Below are 22,880 nucleotides of genomic sequence, written 5' to 3' on the forward strand. Positions count from 1 at the left end.
CTCCATACAGATGGTTACATTAAGGCTATGTGATGTAACAGCCTAGACTGATATAAGTCAGGCAAATAGGAACCTGAGTAAAGGGAAACTTTAAGTGGTAATTAATGTCAGAGATGACAGGTATGAAGAGACTTTCCTCCACAAAGCCTGGCTAGAAGTAGCCTGATCACAAATTAACACTCCAGGTAAACTGCTGATGGTGTATGGGCTGGAGCGGTGGCAGAGTTGACAGAGGACCCTGGCTGAGATGCTCCCCCAGAGGTGTGAGCACTGGGAGCAGGGAGAGGTGCTGCACAGCAGAAGCACCATGGCCTCCTCCACAATGATGCCCAGCATGGGCAGCTTCCAGCCAGCAACTGAGCAAACTATGAAAGCAGAATCCACGGGAAGTAAGATTTTTTTTTATCATACTAAAAACCAGTGTAGATGAGCAGTGTAAGTATATGTACTGTTTACTCCTTATTTGCATGCTTTACTCTTTATTTATTTAATGACTTGTATGCTCAAAGTTTGCTTTAACAGATTTTTAAGTTCATTACTTCTTAATACTTGTTTCTCTGGGGAAAGGTCCTTGATTTCTCCTCATTTATATTTTATATTTCATTTGTCTATGTTATGTCTTAAATGATTTCCACTGAAACACAATCTTTGTTCATGAAAGGTAGGATTTCTGTCACTTAATTTTAGCCTTACAGAGTTTAGCATCTTGTCTGTGCTTGTTGTCCAGGTTCCCTCTATTATCAGTGGAGAGACAGAGACCTCTTCAGGGGGCAACTCGTTTGATTTGTCTCAGATGCCTCCTTTAGACCAGGATGAATCACTCACTCATGGGAGGGCTTACATCTCTGTGCTTTGATTGTAGAGAATGCCTAACTCCTTTATACCTGGTGCCTAGCTTTTAGATGACTGAAGTCAGGGGAGCTGGATTTCATCTCTTCCCGCTATAATGACATCCCTCTACAGACATGGTTGGTTTAGACAGTCATCACACGCAGTTGCTGAAATAAGCCATGATAAGCCTTTGCTCAGAAGAGGACATACAGCTAATTCAGACTCCTTGATTTTCCCTGGCTGGATTGACTTGATAAAGTCTGTGTGGTGGTCAAAATCCTACAGTGACAAGGCTCAGATCCTATTTAAAGGACTTCTTCACAGCCCTGACTACTAATGTCTCTGAGCACATGACCACGTGGAGATGTAACCTGTGATACTGTCACAGCAGCAGGTTATTTCTGTGGGAACTTCTCTTCGGAGAGGCTCCATGAGGGGCTGGGTGGGAACTCCCTCAATCCAGAGCCTTTCCAAATGCTTCAGTTTCCTCATTGTCGTGCCACATGCACAGAAACACACCTCACTGACTTTTCTGGTACTTTGAATTATAACCTAAATCATATAATGAATGGGCTCCCCTGGCTAATAAACAAGCATGAATGAGTTGCAATTAAATGATGATCCTTCTTGTAGAGATTTCTGCCTGGCAATAGCAAAGTATTTCATGGATTTGAGGGCAAAATTCATTCTGTGCAAGAGTGTAATGTAAGGTCTATGTACTGCTTAATTTTCACTCATGCTTTCTAAATAACAGCCAAGGAGCACTTCAGACATGCAATGGTCCTGACCTGGCTTTTTGACTTTCACTAATTAATTTAGGATCAGCCTACTAAATGGGGGCTTTTAAGGTCATTGCAAAGTACAAGGAAGGTCTGAAAATAGAAGCCAGTTCTTCTCAGTTCCTAAACTCCAGGACTGTAGGTGTCCTTATACATACAGATACTCACTTCCTATGCTGAAACTGTTAAACATCTCCTATAAAAGTTTTTCAGATCTCTTTTTTTAAAGCACTTCTACAGATTTCAGGAGGTTCTTAATGCCTTGTTAGCATTTTTGCAAATTGATCTCTGATGACTTTCCCCATGGTTATATATTCCACAGCTGCTGTCTTGACAAGGCAAACAGCAGGAATCTGCTCATCTTTGGGCTCCCTTAACTCCCTTAACTTAAATGCAATGAAGGTGCATTTCATTCATACAGAGATGTAATTAACAACCTTCTGGCTTCTCCAAGCAAGCACACCCTCTACCTGATCATTACCAGAAACAACAGGGTGTTCTCCCTAACAACAATTTCATTTGCATTTAATTATGCTCTATTAGGGGATATTGAAGGTGACACTAGAAAAGGTAAAATAGTTCTGTATTGATTCAGGAAGATTGTAGCAGTTTAACTGTTTTTAATGAGGGAGATAGTGCTATGGGGATGTTTCCATATGTGTATGTAGTGCCTCTCCTGAGAAGTGGGAAGTTGGTTGGTTTTCACTTTCAGTGTAAGCAGGATGTTCTAAACTTTCTCATTTGCAGGGACTTGCTCCATTTACCTTCCTCTAATTCCAGGTGGATTATTTTTTCCAGCCTATCTCTTATTTTCCTAAGCAAATATTACTGTGTGACTCTATAGGAAATAGTCTACGTGCTAACTCTCAGCTTTTGGTAAAACTGACTTTCTTCAGTAGAGATGTAAGCGACAAAATAAGGTTTGCTTTTAAAGCAGTTTCTCTCTTGTCTTCCATTAATGATCAGTGATCCAACATCCCTCTTCTTTTGGAGTCTTATCCAAAGCCTGCTAAAATTAGTGAGTCTTCCCATCGATGCCAGTGGTCTTTGTCCCCTTTAGCTAAAGACTCAAGTAATTTAGTGCTTAAATACCCATGAAATCAGTGAGTCTGTGTCAGTGAGTCATCCTTAGTTTTTGCTTATTACAGTGTCAAAGACCTAGAGAGCCCGGGTGATCCAGAAGCAGCATCCCACCAGGCTGTTGGAGTCTGTCTGCCCCACGACAGAGGAACAGACCCTCCCCACCGCTCCCTCCCCCAGAACTTACATTACTGATAGACATTTCCCCATCGAAGTTGCAAATTCGGTTATTGACCTTTGATGTTCTTCACGCACTGTATGGTGAGTGTGTGGTGGAAGGAGAAGCAGAACTGCACCACAGGGTGTATGAGCACTGAATGCAGCTGTAGAGCTATGGTGAGCTTGCAGGATCTACTGTTTGCTGCTATTTCTCAAACACTACTTGTTATGCAGTATTCCCTGATCCCAAAGATAAATAAAACAGCGAACTACTTTAAAAAGTAATTCCACTGAGTATTGCTGTTGCAAGAATATTTTTTTAAAATGTATCAGAAGGGTTGGGATCCAAAAATCTGCACTTTTATTGATGTGAATATGAATGAGAACTCAGGAACACAGCAGTCTGTATTAGGAGTATTCATGCAGGAAAACTCAGAATAATAAATGAAACAAAATATTTTCTCATGTGAAACAAAGAAGAGTTCTCTCACAGTTTATAATCCTCCTCTCTTTACTAAAGTCCACAATTAAGAGCATGACTGAGTGTTACTCTGTATATGAGCTTTTAAATGTCTTTGTACCATTTGCAAGGTAACGAGGACTGCATCAGACAGAAATGTTTTATCCTTTTGCTTTTTTATGAGCTGTGGTGGCTCAACAAAGGAATTGGGAACAAATTCTATAGCTTCTTCATACAATGTCAGTAGAGGCTTTCTTCCAGCTAGTTCTGGCCTGACATTTACTTTAAGAAAGTACTTATCTCTGGGAGCATACCAGGAAGGAAACTATAAAAATACATTTGAGGATCTTGTCAAGTTAAAAGTGGGAGACAAAGAATAAGCCTCTGCTGATACTTCAATGCATTCCAGAAACTCACTCTGCTGGCCAGTTGTGTGTACCCTGCACCAGAAACAGAGAGAGATTATTCCTGACTTTTATCTTTAAATTTATGGGCCTATTTTCCCTGTAGCTTTCCCGTCACTGCACTTTTCTGTAAGGTTCAGAGAGGGAACTTCGCCATGTATTTCAAGTGAAGAAAAGAAAAGCTATCCAGTTCTTTCTTAGGAAATATCTGCTGACCTCCAGGTGGCCCAGACGTATGTGCACAGAAGCAGCAGGGTTTTACAGTGCAGAAAGTCAAATCAATGGAGAGTCTGTTTCAGAATTAGCAAACAAAGATTTAACTCATATAAACTTCAGTTCTAGAGGTATTTGTAGACAGGAAATGGAAATTATTAGACAGCTTTAATGACAACAGACATACAGTCTTTGTATGCCACAATCACATGTACATGCTTATACTTGTATACTTCACATTCTTGCTCGCTTATTCTTTGTGTGGAAAGGGAACGACACACACAATAACTGTGTGTTGCAACAGCAATGTGTGAAAGAGTAAAATCTGTGATCTAGTAACCTCTAGATGGTTACTAGATGGCATGTACCTATAAAGCTGTGAGCTAGACGGACTTGGTGGAGGCAGCAGACCTGAGGGAGCTGGGAGATGTGCTCTGCACCTCCTGGACCCACTCATTACCCTCTGGCCAGATGCAGCCCAGCTCTGACATTTGAGGGAGAGGTTCTGGCCGGCTTTTAAAGAGGTTGATGATGAGATGAGAAAAAATGATCCAAGCACCTGGGTGTCCACTTTCGGCCTTCTCCCCTCTGCACTGAATAAATGTCCACTGACTTCAATGGGATCGTACTTACCTACAGGTTGATTCAGTTGCTTAAATAGAGGCATCAAATGCAACTCATGTGAGAGACACTAGATTATCCCACTCGGCTTCCCCTTCACCCCAGAAGGACATGGGAATCCCATGGGTCACAGATGCCAAGCCCACATGGGTGGGTGGCTCAGATAACCACAGCTCAGCAGACGACCAACTCTGGTTGCTCCAGAAACATGCAGTCAAACAACTGCATGCCCTTAGCTCACATGCAGATGCTTAAATTTGGAAGTCATAAGTTTGAACAGAATTAGATGAATTCCATGTTTTGTTACCATAAACCACACCCAGTTCAGCCTGTTTCTGAAGTATAGCCAGGGAAATGCCAGAATGCTGTAAACTAATGATGAGTTTTCATTTCAGTGCCTGCTGTGCAGAACTAGGTTGGGTTTACTGAGGTTTCAATGCAGACCAAATGTAGGTGCCACACAGATTTCTGGCGTGACTGCTGAGCTTTGTGGATAATGGTTTTTACTCATTTTATAGAGTAGAATGGATAAGACATGATATTTTACAGGGACTTAGAGACAAATCCCTGCCCCAAGTAGCTTAAATGATGTAAGGAGTTTAAAATGGATTAATTTCTGTTGCTTGTGGGAACCTTAAGGTGTATAGCTTTTGCTCCTCTGTTCATTTTCTACCCAACTAACCCTTATCTTTCTCTGTGAGCTGACACATAACGTGCTACCAGTGAGGAGAAGCTAGTTGCAGCCTGCATTGCTGAAATCCAGCGTGTTGAACTAAGCTGTGTCTTTTAAACACAAGCCAGGTGATAGACGGTTGTGGGGAAAGAAGTAAAGCAAAAACTGAACCTTTACTGGAAAAAATTCCTGAAAGTGACTGGGAAAGAACTGCGGACGGGAGCTCTCACATGCTCATGCAGGCTGCAATGCGACCCATTCCTGTGTTGAGCTGACAGTCCTCTGCAGTGCCTGGGACCTCCGTTGCTTATGGCTGAACATGTGCAGGGCCATAGGAGGAAAGTGCTCTTTGTTCACCTGAACAGCTACAGAGGGCCTCAGCATGCAGCATGTTACTCTGAGGTCTGGGTAGCAGTGAGCTCTTTAAAGAACTCCATAAATAGACCTGCTTGTCAAAGCCATGAAAAAGGTACATTGTGGAGGTAGAGCGCCTATAGAGATTCAAGTCAGGTACGCGGGGGGAAGCTTCAGCCAGCAGCAGCCAGTCACACAACCATTTCTCAGATTTGCCAAAATGGCAAGAGTATTGTAATTAAAATGTGAATTTTCAATTTGTGATACTTATTCAGATAATTCAGATACAATTTGGATTTAAATAAGTGATGTGAGCAATATGTACCTCTACCTCACCGCAACTGCCTTTCCTCTCTCCTCTCCCTCTTAAAGCAAAAGTAGCCAGGAGCAGATTGAAGGAAGCATTACAAAATATTTCCTAATCAAGTATTCAAATGTCTTTAAGGTTAACTTGATGAACACCTATTTTAAGCCACTTGCTGTTCAAGAAATCAGGTTTTTATCCCACAAAATGCTCATTTGAAGTGAATTAAAACATTTAATGCTTTAATAGAAATAAAAAGCAAGTGTGAGGTGACCAGCACACCTCACTAGTCTCTGATAGCACTCTTCGGGACTGGAAACTGCCTACAGTCACCTTCACCTTCACAAAAACCTTGACAGAAATTTGCAAACTGGTCACAAGCATACTTTCAGAACATTTTGTATGGAGAAACATACTTTTCACCGAAGCTCGAGGCAATCATGATCTAAGCTGTAGGACGCCCCCACTGGGACTACATGCACACACCCAATTACCTTGTGTGTAAGTTACTATAAGACATTAAAATTTAATAAGTAAATAAAAGAAATCTGACAATAGTCTTCTTTATTTCAGAAATTATTCTTAGAAAAATTCTTTTATCTGCACAGGATTTTAGGGGAAAATGTTCTGCTCTTTCTTTTTTGGTCTCTCCCTAAACTCTTACCCTCTGAGCAAAATCATCGTGACATTTTTCAGCATCTTCTGTCAACAGAATAGAGAAAACACGATGCGCCTTTATCTACCTACACAACAAAGTAATGGCCCTAGAAGTGGAGTACTGCATACCAAATGCTCACATAAAATTGCTCATAATCAATCCCCCAAAGTCATTAACATTTTGAATAATTAATAAATTCAAGAAAATTACAATCTGTTCAAAGACAATCCATGAAAAAAAGCCTAAGACTGCCAAACAAGTTATTCATTGTAAATTACTGCTCTGCTGATGCAGTTACATCACATAAAATGAAGCACTCAACCCTTTAAGAACCAAATGTTTCACTACCCTTTCTAATGGGTGGCAAACAGATGAAATGAAGCACGCAGAGAGAACTAGCGGAGGAGAAATCTTGCAGTGACGGGAGATTATCCTCAACATATATGGCATTTCGTATATCTGGAGCGCTGAGATTCCTTATAAGTAGAATAATAAAAAAATAATAAGGTAACACCAGAGCAAGGGGGATGATGCATTTTCATGATGCAGTATGCATTTTCATTAGGCACAGCTGGAAGGTCTGAGAATGTGTTGTGTAACCAAGTCTATTAAAATTAAACACTGTGATAACTGCTGACACAGCAACTGGGCTGCTTATACTGAAGGCCGTCCCACAGCTGGTGTACAACAGCGCACATCCCCACACAGACCAGTGAACACCAGTTGATTCAAGAGGTCATCAGAAGCATCTTTTTTAAAGAATCTTCAGAGACTGAAAAATGGGCAATGTTGAAAATTAGCACCAGGTTTATAAACTGCTGCCAGATCCTTTGTGGTATATGAATGATAGACTTTAATGAAATGTGGCATTTTCTTCCACAATATACTATCGAAAATATCTGGTACAATAAAGGTAATATCTGAGAACCTTTCATCTTCCCAGTCCTCTGTTAATAAAACACAGACACTAATCAGATGTTGCCTTTTAAGTGCAAATCAGAGCAGAGATTCACATTCTTAAGGGTATTTTTACAGTGCTTTGTCCTACTGTCAGATATGAAATGTTTGCAGGCTGTAAATGGGTAATTCAAGGTACTTTTTCCCTGGGATAATTTCAGTGTGTTTCTATTATTCAGACCAGATTCCAGACATACCCAGCTACCTCCCCGCACTGGCTTTATGCATCAGAAAAGTAGGAATTTTCAGAGGGCATCAGTTTGTTAGGGGGTGGCCAAAGAGCCTTGTCCTCTCTTCACTGGCTGGTGAAGCTACAGCTCTGGAAAGCTCATCTGGCTTCTGCTGCTGAGAGAGGGGTGGACGAGGTGGAGAGGTGTTGGTGTAGCTGCTGCCCCCACTCTTTCCATCTCTTCAGTGGCAGCAAACCCATCTCCCAAAGGCTCTTCCCCCTAACCCTATTCACCTTCCACATGAGGTTTATCCATAGGCTCGTCCATCCTTCTCCCCTGGGAACTGCCCTGGCCCAGGCTCAGATCACCACTCCGTTGTGCCTGCTGAGGAGCCTCCAGTGCTCTGTGATGTTTGACTGGACCACAGAACAGAGTTGAAAGAGGTCTTTAGGGCTCCACTTCTGCCCATGAATCTTTGAAAAAAGTAGGTTAACATCTACTTTTCATTCCCAAAGCATAAGACATCATTTTTGCCGTGGACTTTACTCCTGATTAATAAGATTTCACCTAAAGTAATATCTCCAGAACAGCATCAAATGCATTAAAACCAAGAAAGCAAGCTCCCTGGCTTCTTGCTCATCAAATATCAGTAGTAAATTCTTTTATAAGATTTTGCATGACTGTAAGATAAATGGTTGAGTCTTCCAAAGGGAGAGAGTTCTGTGAGGGTTATGCCTCCAAGTGAAGGGAAATTGAAGTCACAACTCAATGATCTTCTTTCCAAATAGCCATGTCTGCACTGTATGGACCAGAGGATCTACTGCCATCCATCACACCTATCTCCTTGCTGGAGTAATCAGATTTCTTTCAAAAAAGCAGCTACTGGGCACAGAGGGGATAGTGCACACCAACTCAGGATGCCACCCTACAGGCCAGATGTTGTACATTGCCACCACACAGGCCAGATGTCATCCATACGTGCACCTCAGCACTGCCCTGAAGAACACCTCATACAGCAGGAGGGATGCAGCCAATGTATCTGTCCTACATCTGGAAGCAGCAGCCATAGAAAATAGTGAACAGAGATTAAAGTGTACTTCAGAAGTTACCAAATCATAGATTTCAAAGAGCTCCAGCAACCAGGTTGGGCAGTAAGAAGGAGCAGACAGCACCTGAACACACTACAAACACAGCGATGCTTTAACATGGGTACTGGTAAGTTAAATACCTTACCATATATAAAAAGGAAACCTCTTTACCTTATAGCATTGTTTCTGTTAGCAACTTCCCTCAGCACCTGTCACCATCAGCTGGGTGCCTCCATGGCCCAGAGACAGCCCAGGGGTGTTGCTGGAGGCTCCAAACCTGAACCCTTCCTGTCTGCACATCTCACAGAAAGGGGTTTTCCACTCTCCCCTGTTCCAACCATCAGTGCTGAGATGATAAACTGATATACAAGAACCTTGAGGTAGTCATATGTTCAAGTGTTTCCTTACATAAACATTTTTGAGGATTTTAAATTATAAGGAAGCCATTTGCCAGGCTGTGGTAAAGGAGGTTTTGGGCTGTTGAAAAGAAGCAAATAATCAGGGTAAGAAACGTTTTGTTCTGCTGTACATCTCTCTCTTCACACATTGCCAGGAGACGGTAATGAGTAGTGAGTCATGAGCAGAGTTTCACTGGAATGAAAAGGGGCAGAAATAGACCAGAAAGTACACCCTATCCTTTCAAGATCCCCCATCCCATAAATATCCACATCTTCATTATTTAAGGCCTGAATGTAAATTATTGTGATTATTGCAAATTAATGCTGGGAACCAGTCCAACAGCGCCTTCCAATAGATGTCACTGAAACGCCAAGGCACATATGCTTTTCCTCACAATGCCACTGGGAGCCTCATCTCCTTCCATGACTCCCCAGTATGTACGTGCTCCTGGCGAGGCATTTAACATCATGCCTCCAGCAGCTTCAAGGCCTTAGGGCACAGAAAGAATGAGGTGAAGCGATTCTTAGGTTATTCCAAATGTAGCAGATCTTCAGAGCCTTACAAAAAATCATTTGATGCTTGGCAAAACCTTTCCCATGGATACAGAAGACTCAGACAAAATACTAGGAAAAGAGTTCCCTAATAATTGTTGAAAGAATAACTTACAGGAGGATTTCCACTGCAGTAAAATACCCTCTCTTTGCAGTCTCACCCACGTGGTGCTTGTACAGATGAAGTCCTATCTCTTGGGAATAACAGCAACTACAAAGGTCCACCAGAGTCTTTTCTAATTTCCTTTTATCATTAACATGAGACTACCCAGATGGGAACACCACAGCTATCTGAGTAACATTGAATGGCATGCTACTCGCTACTTCTATAGTGCTCAGATGTAAGTTTCCAGCAGGTAAACTAGGTATTCCAGAAGAACTCCAGGTTAACTGAAGAAAGCATCAGCACCTGAAGTTATTCTCATCATCTGTGTTATAATTGCAACAAGATGCCAGTGATCCAGGATGCCAGAGACTGTAGGAATAAACAGACTGTCCCTTCTCCATAGCTTTCCCTCCTGCAAGAAATAAAATGTACTCATGTCATCGCAGGAAGGTCATGTTCTGTTTACAAGGCCAGGAGAACAGAGGGGGCTGGGAAGTCTGCTGGACAGGTGCTTGCTTCTCAAGCCCAAGATGTAAGAGCAGATCATCCTGGTTTCAAAAGAGGTATCCCAACTTCCAGAGCTTAGGTATTTTCTTGAAAGTGTCACACTGATCCTTGAGAGCTGGTCACATCTGAAGCATTCATCAGGCCAACATGGGAGGAGAAGGAATACTGGATCTTTCCATTTTCCTCTGCTCTGCATTCTTTATGTGAACTCCTTTGGCAGCAAGTTTTTGTCTGCTCATTAAAATCTTTCTGTTGCCAAAGAAACTTGACCTCTGGTTATCACCCGATTTAAAAGGGATGTACAAGACTTCCTGTCTACCTTATGTTGCCATGTGCACATTTGCTCAGGTACATTACTGACAGGACAGTTAAGTAGCCTGAGTTTTCTGCAACGTATCTTCCAAGTATGCTCATCACCCTGCAAGGCTTTCTTCTGTTGCAAGTGCCTACAAAAGCTTCCCAAACTAAATCTGTGAATGTCAGCTTCCCTGACTGTTCACATGGCAATCTATTTCATCTTGTCTGAACCCAGTCCCACACCTCTATCTATTTCCCCGAGTCTTTCCCATCTCTTGCACCTGAATGCCCCCATCTGAACTCTATATTCTTTCATTCCTCCTCCTTTACCTGTGTTTCCACCAACCAGGATGCCGCCCCTTCTCATCGACGCGAGACAAGCTGCAAGTCCTCAAGCCATCCTACCCTCCTCATCCTGGGCTGACCCACATCTGGCATCCTGAACCAGAAGCACAAATACAGGCTTCAAAGCAATGTGTGTGTGAGGCAACAGCAGCCACAATGGCGGCTCAGAGCTCTGACTGAGCCCTTCCGCCCATGGATGGATGTGCCTGTGTCACATCTCCTGAAAAGCTCCCACGCAGCGAGCTGGGAGAGGTTGTGGCTGCTGCTTCCCATTCAGACATCTCATACAACACTTGAGCAAGGTCTGGTCAAGTGTGATAGTTGGAATAGCCACCAGCATGTGTTCTGTATTTCCTTGCCTGCAATGAACATCTGGATGTGATCTGTGAGGAACCTCTGCTTCTTAACTCTGAGTAGTGATTGCTCTCACCTCTGAAGGGGCAGGCTGAAGGTGAAGGCACTCAGCAGCTGACCTGCTGGTCACCAGGACAAGCAGTCTTTTGTGCTTATAACTGATGGCCATTGTGAAAACATGGCATTGTTTCATGAAGCTTTGTAAATCTCCAGGGAATTAACAGAGTGATGTGGAGAACCATGTCATCTTTGACCCATGTGCTGGGTTCAGCAGGTGGCTGACTGTAAGCAACTGGTGGCATCTTTTCAGCATCTGGGGGTTGGTCCTCTGAGCAGGACGCAGTCTGACGTGTGGCTGAAACAGCATCAGAGCAGGGTAGCCTGCAGCTCATGTCTCACTGGGGCTGCCAACACCCAGGCTCTGAGAGCAGGGCTTGATCCCACTGCCACACTACATTAAACTTTTGCAGAACTATTTAGAAACTGATTAACACCTGGTAAGAGAGACCAGCTGGTTAAATAGAAGACTCTAAAAGTCTGCCATTTGGTGTGACATAAGAAATGCAGATTCTTTCAAAACCATGTTGCTTCATCATTTTGACCCATTTGATCCTACAATTATCATTATTTTAGTGTTATTAGGGAAAGAAAAATTATGACCATGGTATGATGTGCTGTCAGTGTGATCCAGACACCCATTTGCTGCTTCATTGTGCTAATTCTCAGTGTTTCTAATAGTTGGGTTGCAGTCATGTGATTATGATAGCATGTTCACACTGCATAGCAATCAGAATTATAACAAATTTGAGTCGAGTCTTTAACTGCACTATTCCAAGTATTCATTAATCAATATGCTTATCAAGTTGTTTTTTTTTAATGTGCTCTTATTCTTCTGGCAGCAAGTGCAGTTTACTTGCATACGGAGTGAAAGATTTATCACTGCCAAATAATATAAAAGCAAGCGAATGACCTCCATCGCCGTAACAGCCAAATAGCCAATTTGGCTTGCAGTCCTTGATAGGCGAGTGATGGAGCAATACGTACAAGAGCTATGAAAAATGTACCTAAATGCATGATGTGGAACAGGGAGCGCTGGGAATGCCACACGGGGTCGTTGGTATGTGATACAACTGTGCTCAGCCTCACGCTTTCTTGCTTGCTGGATGTCTGCAAGCACATCCAGCCTCTCGGTGTAAATGCAAAGTAACTTTAAGGCTGCTGTAATTTTCACCTGCATTGAACAAGTGCAGAAAAACCTGTAAAGCTTGAGATTCGCTGGGGTTTGTAATACAGGTAGCTTTTCCCAGAAGAAATAACAGAAGCTAAGTGAATCTAGGACCAAGCCCCTTGCCAAATCTCATATTCCTCCTCCAAATTGGAGGGGTGCTACAAGTACTTTATAGTGGAAAAAATATTAGGTGTGATGAAATTTGCCTCCTGTTCCTAATATTCCTTTCCATTACATCTGAATTTTTTGAAATCACATTTGACATTAAAATTCAGTGTGAGGTAGAGATCAGATAGAAAGTATGGCTGAATCAGTTGAAATTTTTCAAAGGAAAGCAAGTGAAACAGGAGGTAATATGAAAGGCATGACAATCCTAATAAAGGCATCTGAAAAGTATAGTTTAATTAAGCAGATAAATGCATGATGTTTTCAGTACAAAATTCAATCCTGTTCAGGTAATAATCAGTTTTCATTTTAATGTAACAAAATGTTTGTAACACCTCCATCGCTGCCTTTAATTCCTGTGTAACACAAGATCAATTGCACTCTTTTTAGACAGCTGTTCTTTTGCTTCATATTTTGCTTCAGAAGAAATCATTAGTATCTTTCGTATAGGCATAGGCTCAGCAGTGTTATAACATTGTTATCTGAAACAGATTACAGAAGCAGGTTCATCAGTTGAACAATCTTGGCTTCATAATATCTTTTTCAGTCTAGGGGAAAATGGTCTGTTTTATTAATGGCTGCTGTTTACCCAGATGTTTTTTTCTGCAGAAAAAAAAATAATGCAGCTATTTTGTTATCTCTGTGGCAATATACGGTATTTTTTTTCACAGAGATATTCAAGAAAAAGGACTGTTCTTTTCTTTATCATTTATTGTATCTCCATTATCAAGTCAAGTCCCAGCTGAAGTAAGGACCTTGGTGTACTGGATTTCAACCATGCAGTAATATCTGTCTCTCATTTATTATACCCACCTGTCATGTATTTTCCCTCTCAGGATAAGTATTGAAAGAGCAGATAATGGGGGTGCATTCAGTATCTCTATTCAAAAGAGAGATATATAAACAGGCAGCTATCCCATTAAATAGTTGTTTATTTTGAAGGGATAAAGATGAGTTTGAATCAAAGTTTCCTTCGCATTCTAGTATCCTTTGTTACCACTCTATTTAGGCAGAGACAATAGCTTATAGTAGCTTTTATACTTAACATTGCAAAAGCTTCTATTTTGGTTTGCAATGTTCATTTGCCAGTAGCATTAACTAATATACCCTGATGACCAACAAGTGTATATTTGAAGCACTTCAATAAAATGTAGTTTATTTCCTAATAGTCACTGAAAGGTGATGGCCAGATTTTACCAGGCCGCTTTCAATTCAACGTGAAGTTTGTAGGGCAAAGATCACTTCAGGCCACTTTTTATAGTCATTTTGTATGAATATGGCAGTTTCCAACAGAAGTTCAAACAGATTTAGGGACAAATGTTGGAAAATATTGTAAATAGACACTGATGTAATAATATTGTAAATAAAAATATTGTAAATAGACACTTCAATCTGCTAAGTCATGCTTGTTCTGCTGCTTTGCACTAATTTTATTTACAGTTTAATGGTGCAGATATTTGCAGGAAGGAGAGTTGAGCAAACAGCATTTTCATTCTGGGGTGATTCAGATATTTTCATATTTTGTCCCAAATCAGATTGAAGCCAATTTTTATGGGAAGAAAGCACATGAAGAATTTCAGCCGAGAAATGCGGAGGGGTGCAGTCACATAATAGCCAGGATTTGTGATGGGATGCAGAAGGGATGCCCTGGTGCATGATAACAAGGACATTTATCCCAAGGACCTGAAGCACTGAGTTTGTAGTTCGGTTTAAGCAAACCCAAAACAATCTATTTTATTTCAGTTTTCTCAGTGCAACAGGTTTGCAAATGTAACATTTTCTTGTGAAAATTTGCCATTTCACAGGACTTAATTAATGGTTAAAACGCCATTTTTCTGGGAAAATGCCTAATCAGGTTGAGAAGAAAGTGGATCCTAGAGCTGCACACTAACATCTTCAAGGAAAATTAAGTTTTAAATTAACTCAAGCAGGTTAAGTACACACTTGTCCAGGCAATGAGTAGTGCATGACTCGCCTCAGCAATGGCAGCTACTCAGCTGAGAGAGAAGCTGATGTTTCATCCTGAGAACTGTTGCCATTCACTCTATGGGATAAAGCAATTTGCACAATAAAACAATGCAAGAGATTTCACCAAACGAATTTGAGGAAATCATTGTATGCCCATAATAATTTTGTGGAAAAAAGAAAGGCTAAATCTGTTACAAAATGCATATTGCTGCTATTCCTTCTATTGCCTTGGCTATAAAATAGTTTCTCTTACAAGATATTGAGGATATCATTAAACTCCCTTCCAGAACAGAAGTTGCTCTTCCTCAGCTCATTCGACTGTTTTTGTATTATCATTTAGGAATTACAACACAAATATTTAGCCATAAGGAAATGTTGCAAGCAAGATACGACTTGTGCACAAAATGCTTCAATTTAAAATAGAAACAGTTCTCCTTTGACAAGGTTAAACACAACTTTTAACACTCCAAGGGTGCCAGCAGATAAAACATGGAAATAAAAAGCAGGGAGCCAAAAGACACATATGGAGTTAACAATGCTCTTTAAAACCCCAGCTGAGGGCTGAGATGCACATTTGCAAGATAGTTAAGCCTGAGAGGGAATATCAACATGAGCATCTTGTGAAATTGGGAGTGTCCTCACACATGGGAGCACCTTCAGTGGGCCCTGCAGGGGATGGGGCCGCAGCTCAGGTTTGTGGGGTGGGAAACAGCAGCTCCTTTTGCCCTGCCCCTGGCAGAGGTCCTCCCTTCTGCATGGGCTGCTCCCAGTAAAATGGTGGGCATCAGGATTCATCCTCAAGGCTGGTGTGATGGGTGCTCCTGCATCTGGCCAGCTACGTGAGCGATGGTTGCGCTGAGCCTTGTGTAACATCATGAGATGATACCGCTCACTCTGTGCACCGATATTTTGGCCAGCACTCAAGGAGGCAGTACTCTGACCTCCGCTTTTCACCTCCCAAGTTATTTGCATCCCAGCAGGGCATGGTTTAGCATTCAGTTGGTAGAGGAATTCGAGGGCTAAACACAGTTACAAGAAACTGTTGACATCTTTTGATCTCAAAAGTCTCCTTTGTAATTACAGCTGAGTCATCTCCTTTCCACTCTGGGGGATGCTGTACCTGCAACTCTGAATCACAAAGGAAGAAGATGGATAGGGGCTACAAGGAGCTGGGAGTGAACCCAATCTTTTCCACAACGCAACAGCTGTGATTCTCGTGACAGCCCACACTCTTGGTAACTTCCCCTACAAATCATACTGCTTCGCTGGCAACAACACCAGGGGAAATCAAAACACCGTGCCTGATTCTGACCTGCTGTTGTGGTTTAACCCCAGCTGGCAGCTAGACCCACGCAGCCGCTCACTCAGTTCCCCCAGCTGGGAGCGGGGAGAGAATTAGAAGAGTAAAGTGAGGAAAAAATCATGGGTTGAGATAAAGACAGTTTAATAGGTAGAGCAAAATGGGTGCACGTAAGCAAAGCAAAACAAGGAATTCATTCACCACTTCCCATTGGCAGGCAGGAGTCCAGCCACCTCCAGGAAAGCAGGGCTCCATCACACGTAACGGTTACTTGGGAAGAAAAATGCTATCACATTTGAATGTCCCCCTGCTTCCTTCTTCTTCCCCTAGCTTTATATACTGAGCACCACGTCGTATGGGATGGGATAGCCCTTTGGTCAGTTGGGGTCAGCTGTCCCAGCTGTGTCTCCTCCCAACTTCTTGTGCACCCCCAACCTACTCACTGGAAGGGCAGTATAAGGAGCAGAAAAGGCTTTGACTGCTGAGCAACAACCAAAACCAGCAGTGTGCTGTCAGCACTATTCCCATCCCAAATATGAAACATAGCGTTACACCAGCTGCTACCAAAAAAAAATACTAACTCCATCCCAGCTGAAACCACGACATTCTGCACCCCTTATTCCATACCATTTACATCATGCTCAGGTCCCACACTATCCAGTACATCCTCATTAACCACCCCCACCCCACTGCTCTACACTTGTGCACCCACGCATCAGTCCATATGCATTGCTGGATGTAAAACAGTTAGAGGAGAATTGGGCCACCACTTGTTCAAGAGCATGCTCACTGCAAGACAACGTGTACACCAGAACAGTACCTGGACTGGTCCAGTCACTTATACCCTGAACGGGCACCTCCGTGCTGCCTGGCAAGAGGCAGCTTTCGGACTCTTTCAGACCAGTAGAGATTCAGTCATACCGCCCAGACTGGAAACCTCCTTCTTCCACTTGAATCTACGTATGTTATAGTGTCATGTACCATCTACAAAAGCTTAAGGTGTTTTATACGAACTGCGTATGCAGGCGCACAAATGCTTGTACATAATACAGCTATTTTAACTTTCCTTTCTTTCCCTGTACTGGATAAGAAGAAGCTGCCAGCCTTGGGGCAGCTTTTTTTTTTTTTTTTTTTTCTTATACCACATTAAAACATTGCTATTCAGATTGAATTTTAGTGTGAATCATATGATCACATTGACGCTTCAGTATGTAAGTGCAGAAGTCCCTTTTGGCATTGATGGCATTTATGAAAGAAACCAGAAGAACTTGTTCAAATTTAAAATGTGGTAATAATTTGCCTTCTGGCTATTTTGAGATTTTTATTTTATTTCTGCTAAAGTAAAAGAAGAAACAGTCTGAAGAGATTTACATGAAAAAATATCAAAAGATCATAGCATCACCCTGAAGGAGACGCTCATGTAAAGTTTCTCTCAACAGTTTTCCACATGGATTTTGTTGTTGTTGTTGTTATGGAATGAATTTATATTTTAATAAGAGAATTCTGAGCTCATATGCACTTTTCATTCTACAAGATGTGGAACTACTCTGTACATGGCAGGCTAGAAGTGATACGCAGAAATACTGAGAACTTGTTTGGAAGGGACTGAAGAGGAAGAACACATATGACTCATACAAAAATGTATTGAGCATTGTATTTCCACAAAAGGTAACTGTCCACAGGCCTGAGGAGCACAAGCTGTTGGGATCTCATGTTCTCTGTCACAGAGAGCCCGTGCTGGCTCTGCATCCGGGCAGCATGATTTCATCAGGGCAGCCCTTGCTGAGAGCGATTCAGTTTAAATGGGGAGAAGCAATGGCCCTGGGTTCCAATTCCCCAAATTCCAACCAATTCCCCAGGTTGTGGGGAAATTATCAGGAATAATGTTGGATATTTCCTCCGGCACCTCTGTCATGCTGACACCTGCATTATTTCATTTCACTGTGACCATTGCTGTTACCCAAGCTATCAAAACTAAAACTACATGCACTGCAACTCTCCTTAACTGCTATCTTTGGTAAAACGATTATTGCAAAAAAAAAAGAACCGAAAATATGATTATGTCCTAACCCTCCAATGTTGGCACCTCACTAATTTTATATGGGTGAGCAATTCTGGCAAACTGCCATATGAAAGTGTAGTTGGGTTTATGCATTCTTGCAATATTACTATTGATACAGTAAGTTTATTTTTCCAAATCAACGTTCAAGATAGAATTAATGATGCACGGGTTAGAAAACAACAGGAAAAGGTGAGTGCTGAAGGCAGCAATATGAGCCCCTATTTTGATGAATTACAATCACCAGGACTTTTTATAAATGACTATTTTTATAATGACTATTTAGTCAGAATGTCAAAGCCAAGTGGTCAACTCCAGATCCTGAAAACAGCTTTGGGCGCCTGATGGAAAACACACAGTTTCTCAGAGCTGCTAAGCACACACAAATTTTGCTGAAGCTAAAAGGTGGCTGCAACAGAAGCCAAGTGGAAGAACTTTCTAAAAATCAGGTTTGCTTTCCTTGGCAGCATCAGGAGCAGTTGGAAACGAGTTATATCCCTGAAGTTTCTGTGAAGCTCTCTTGGCTGTGTTGTGGAGAATAACAATATCAAGGTGGCTTAAATGGCTATGAATTTCCTGCAGCAAGGTCTCCATGACAATGTTTAATATATGGCTACAAAATTACAGACAATGTTGTTTACATCAATAGCATTTACTATGACCTACCAAATTACCCTATATTGATTAAATCAATAGTTTCCAAACTTGATTTTCACCAAGTCTTTGCTGAAACATTATTGTGGAACTAATAATGGTATTATTATGATAATAGTCCAAAACTATCATAATCCATATTACTTAATATCTTTATGACTCCTGGATGTCTTTTCCCACTTTGCCCAGACACATCTCTGATTCCTGCCATGCTTCAACCCTCCACTGTCCCATCTCAAGCATTTTTCCTTATGGGGTAGCTGGTACCCCCACAAACCACTTCTCACCATCTCTGGAACATCTCATTCCTTTCCCAGGAGGGGTAGGGACTTGTGGCCCCATAGAGGCACAGTTCCGTGTTTCCATCCTTAGGAGGATTTCTAATCACTTGCAAGTTTATGCTCAGGGAAGAGACTTCCCCTTGGGACAAGGGCCACGAAGATGATCAGAGGGCTGGAGCACCTATGCTATGAGGTCAGGCTGAGGCAGTTTGGGTTGTTCGGCCTAGAGAAGAGAAGGCTCCGGGGAGACCTTGTAGTGGCCTTCCAGTACCTAAAGGGGTCCTACAGGAGAGATGGGAGCGACTCTTTATCAGGGAGTGGAGTGATAGGACAAGGGGTAGTGGTTTTAAACTGAAAGAGGGGAGGTTTAGATTAGATATTAGGAAGAAATTCTTAACTGTGAGGGTGGTGAGACACTGGAACACGTTGTCAGAGAAGTTGTGGATGCCCCATCCCTGGAAGTCTTCACAACCAGGCTGGATGGGGCTTTGAGAAACCTGCTCTAGTGGAGGTGTCCCTGCCCATGGCAGGGGTGTTGGAACTTGATGATCTTTAAGGTCCCTTCCAACCCAAACCATTCTATGGTTCTATGACAAACCCCTCCAGGCAGAGGTACCACATGAAAATCCTGGGGCATGGTCACTGTTCCGCTTGAGTGAGACCCCTGCGTGCTCCCAGAGAGGGGCAGCCAGCTCAGCGTACTGCACCGCCGAAGACCAGTTTCAGTCCCTCATTAAAAAAAAGCAAACCCTGAATGTAGACACACACTGAATGGCTTTAGGGCATCTAGAATAAAATGATAATTGTACATGTGAGCTGTAACCCCATGTCACAAAATCCCCCGTGAGGAGCACATGAAAATAACCCGGGGAACGGAGCGGCACAGTGCTTGCACTGTTTTCCTTAAACATGTTTGCTTAAACTTCGGGGAGTGGCTGGTTTTGACTGGAAGCACTGACAGGCCAAACCTTCCTGAGAAACTTCTCTCAAAGAACTTCATCCTTGAAAACCCGCTACATCGATGTAGCTGCCAACAGGGTCAGAAAGATACCTGCTTATCAGCATTTTAAAATGCTTCCTATGCAGTTTGTACCAGCCTTTCCTACCAGCTTTGAATTTCAGGCTTCATCAGATTTAATGGAGCACCGTAGCTGTCTTTGTGGTGTCAACACTTTTCTTCAGTCTCCTCTTGAGCTGCAGACTCTCTCCCTGCTATCACACCACAAAACTTTTTGACACACCACAAAACCTGACTTCCAGACCTGCATCTCCCACTAACTGCTGCTGAAATGGGGGTCTGCCCAGAGCCGGGTTGTTTCGAGAGGAATATTTTACACTCCTCCCCACCCACCTAAATCCTTTATTATCAAATAATGCATAAATACAGATGATATGTTTCCAGATTTTTATTAACCACAGGTCTTTTAATGGGGCTGTAGGTCAGTAAATCCTGTTATAAAGGTGCAAATGGAGATAAGAAATCCACGGAAGCAACCACTTTTTTGTTTGGGATTGCAAACTGCAAGCACAAAGGGCAAAGGAGAAGTGGGTATAGCTGTGACCATGGTTCCTGGGTTTTGGCACAGGTAAACAGTTGTCTGAGGGCTGGAGGCACCAAGACTGGGCTGAGCAGCCCCCAGAACTGCCCCACCACTTTCACTGTCAGCCCCACGCTGTGGCCGGTGGGGGAAGGCAGCGAGCAGCAGCAGCAGCCTTATTTTACTCTCATCTTCAGGGAGACCAAAGTGGGTTTTACCTAGGCTGGTGACATGTTTTGGACCAATCATGGGGTACCACAACTGCACCACAGGCTCGGAGGCCGTGGGGTTCGTGCAGGGCTGTTGTGCTGGCCATGGGCAAGGAGCCCTCGGCACCTCCCCACTTCAGGCAGGGCTTCGGGCAAGGGCTCTACTGGAGGGGAAGGGGTCTGAAAACACGGGGCAAAGGGAACTTCCCCTGCACCACAGTGAGAATTGTTTTTGGTGGCTAAGCTGAGAAACAATTGGCAATAACCAGCATTAGGTTATGGCATACTAATTATTTACTCTCCTTACTTACACATATTTGAGGAACATGTATCACTCTGAAAAGGGGCTACAACTCCATAGAAATCATTGAAATTTTTTTTAAAAAAACACTTTATATTAAAAAAAATTGTAAACATAGATGTTCAGTCACAAATAATTATATTTGCAGAAGGTCAGCATATTTATTCTATGCCAGTTATTTGGTGGAAGATTATGATGCTTGCTTTATTGCTTTAAATCTGTTAAAAAGCATCTTCTCTATCCGGTTTCTTAGGTTGTTACACACAATAGTTGAAAGGCCATGACCCATAAAAGTCAGAGGTTAATTTGATTTTCAGATACATCAGCTGGAGCAAGCAGAAGGTCGTGCAGATTGCCTATTGTTGTAGCAATGTGTTTGCTTAGGGCATTTCCCACGGCTGCCTCCGCTGCGGAAGCAGAGATGTTTGGACAATCCTGTTTGCACTTTTTCACCGTCAGCCCGCTCCAGAGCTGAACTGACTTCTCCCTGATGCAACCTTTTCAGTTGGAGTTTAGGCCTCCAGGTTTCGGGGTTGTTTGGTTTTTTTTGTTTGTTTGTTTGTTTTTGTTTTTTGTTGCTGTTGTTGTTTTGGTGGTTTTTTGGAGTTTTTTTTTGAGAACATCTGCAATCTCAGAAGGGCCTTTAACTGAAATGGGCCCAGTTCCCGACCACTGAAACTCCTCCGTGTCCCTCTATGCAGGATGGCCATAACTGGTGTATTGCTAATGCTCTCTTATGTGTCTGTTCCTTGGCTGGCAGCACTGGAGTACTGAAGTCCTGGGTTTTAGTCACTGATTCAGTTCAAATCAGGAAAAATGAAGCAGATATAACTGTCACAATTTTACGCCTTGGTCAAGCTATTTTAGGAAGAAGCATGAAAATTATTATTCCTTTTCTATTATTATTAACAATAATAATAATAATTGTTGTTATTATTATTAAATCCACTCTGCAGAAGACTGTCAAAAGCCATAGCTTCTAGCCCTTAAATAAGGAAGTAAAATAAAAAAGACAAATCAAGCCAAAAAAACCCTCAGTAAATACAACAAGGCAAGGAAGAATCCATTTAAATAAAACTGTCATGAGCATTAATAAAAGAGAGTGGTCAAGTTGTAAAACAAGTGTGGGGTAGAAGAAAAGCAATGTGCTTGTCCAAGCTAAAAATGGTTTAGGTCCCACACTACTGACACAGGTCTTTGCAGAAAAAGCTGCAGATACTATAACAAGAGACCTTTGAAGGATGCTGTAGAAGAAAGGACAAAATTTATAGTGTCTTATTACACAACTAAACCAGGAGAGCTCTTTTTTTTATTCTAACACAACATAATAAATATTTATATGCACACTTTTACCTCGTTGTAAGACTTTTGAAAGTGTTAATAAATTCTAAATACTTGCTTTTATCCTGTTTTTTCTTGTTTCTTTGGCTATTGACAAGATTCTGCATATTATTCATTGCATTCTGAATGACAGCATGTTAATAGCCGAATGTCACATATTTGGGAAAGCAGATAGCCAGGCTGACTATGCAGGGCCACAGGCACCCCACGAGCAGTGCTAGAAAGAAAAAAATTAATGGGAAAAACAGTTTCCATATTCCTGCTTACAGAAGATGTGCAGAAATCCAAGTGTTAAATACAAAAGTAGCATAATTTCTTTAACTTTCTCTGCCGTCATTCAGTATAGCCAGGACTGTGATTTCTGACAGCATAAACATCTGGTAAACTCAGCCTGAAGTCTAGGAGCCTGGGGTTTTGACAACTTGCTCCAAAAATCCCATTTCCTTCCTTGGCAAAGCTGGCTGAGAACGAGTGCCACGTAAGGCACCTGGGATTTCCTATGCCCAGGCTGACTTTCAAACCCTTA

Source organism: Numenius arquata, chromosome 2 (genome assembly GCF_964106895.1).
Source record: "Numenius arquata chromosome 2, bNumArq3.hap1.1, whole genome shotgun sequence".
NCBI classification, from domain to species: Eukaryota; Metazoa; Chordata; class Aves; order Charadriiformes; family Scolopacidae; genus Numenius; species Numenius arquata.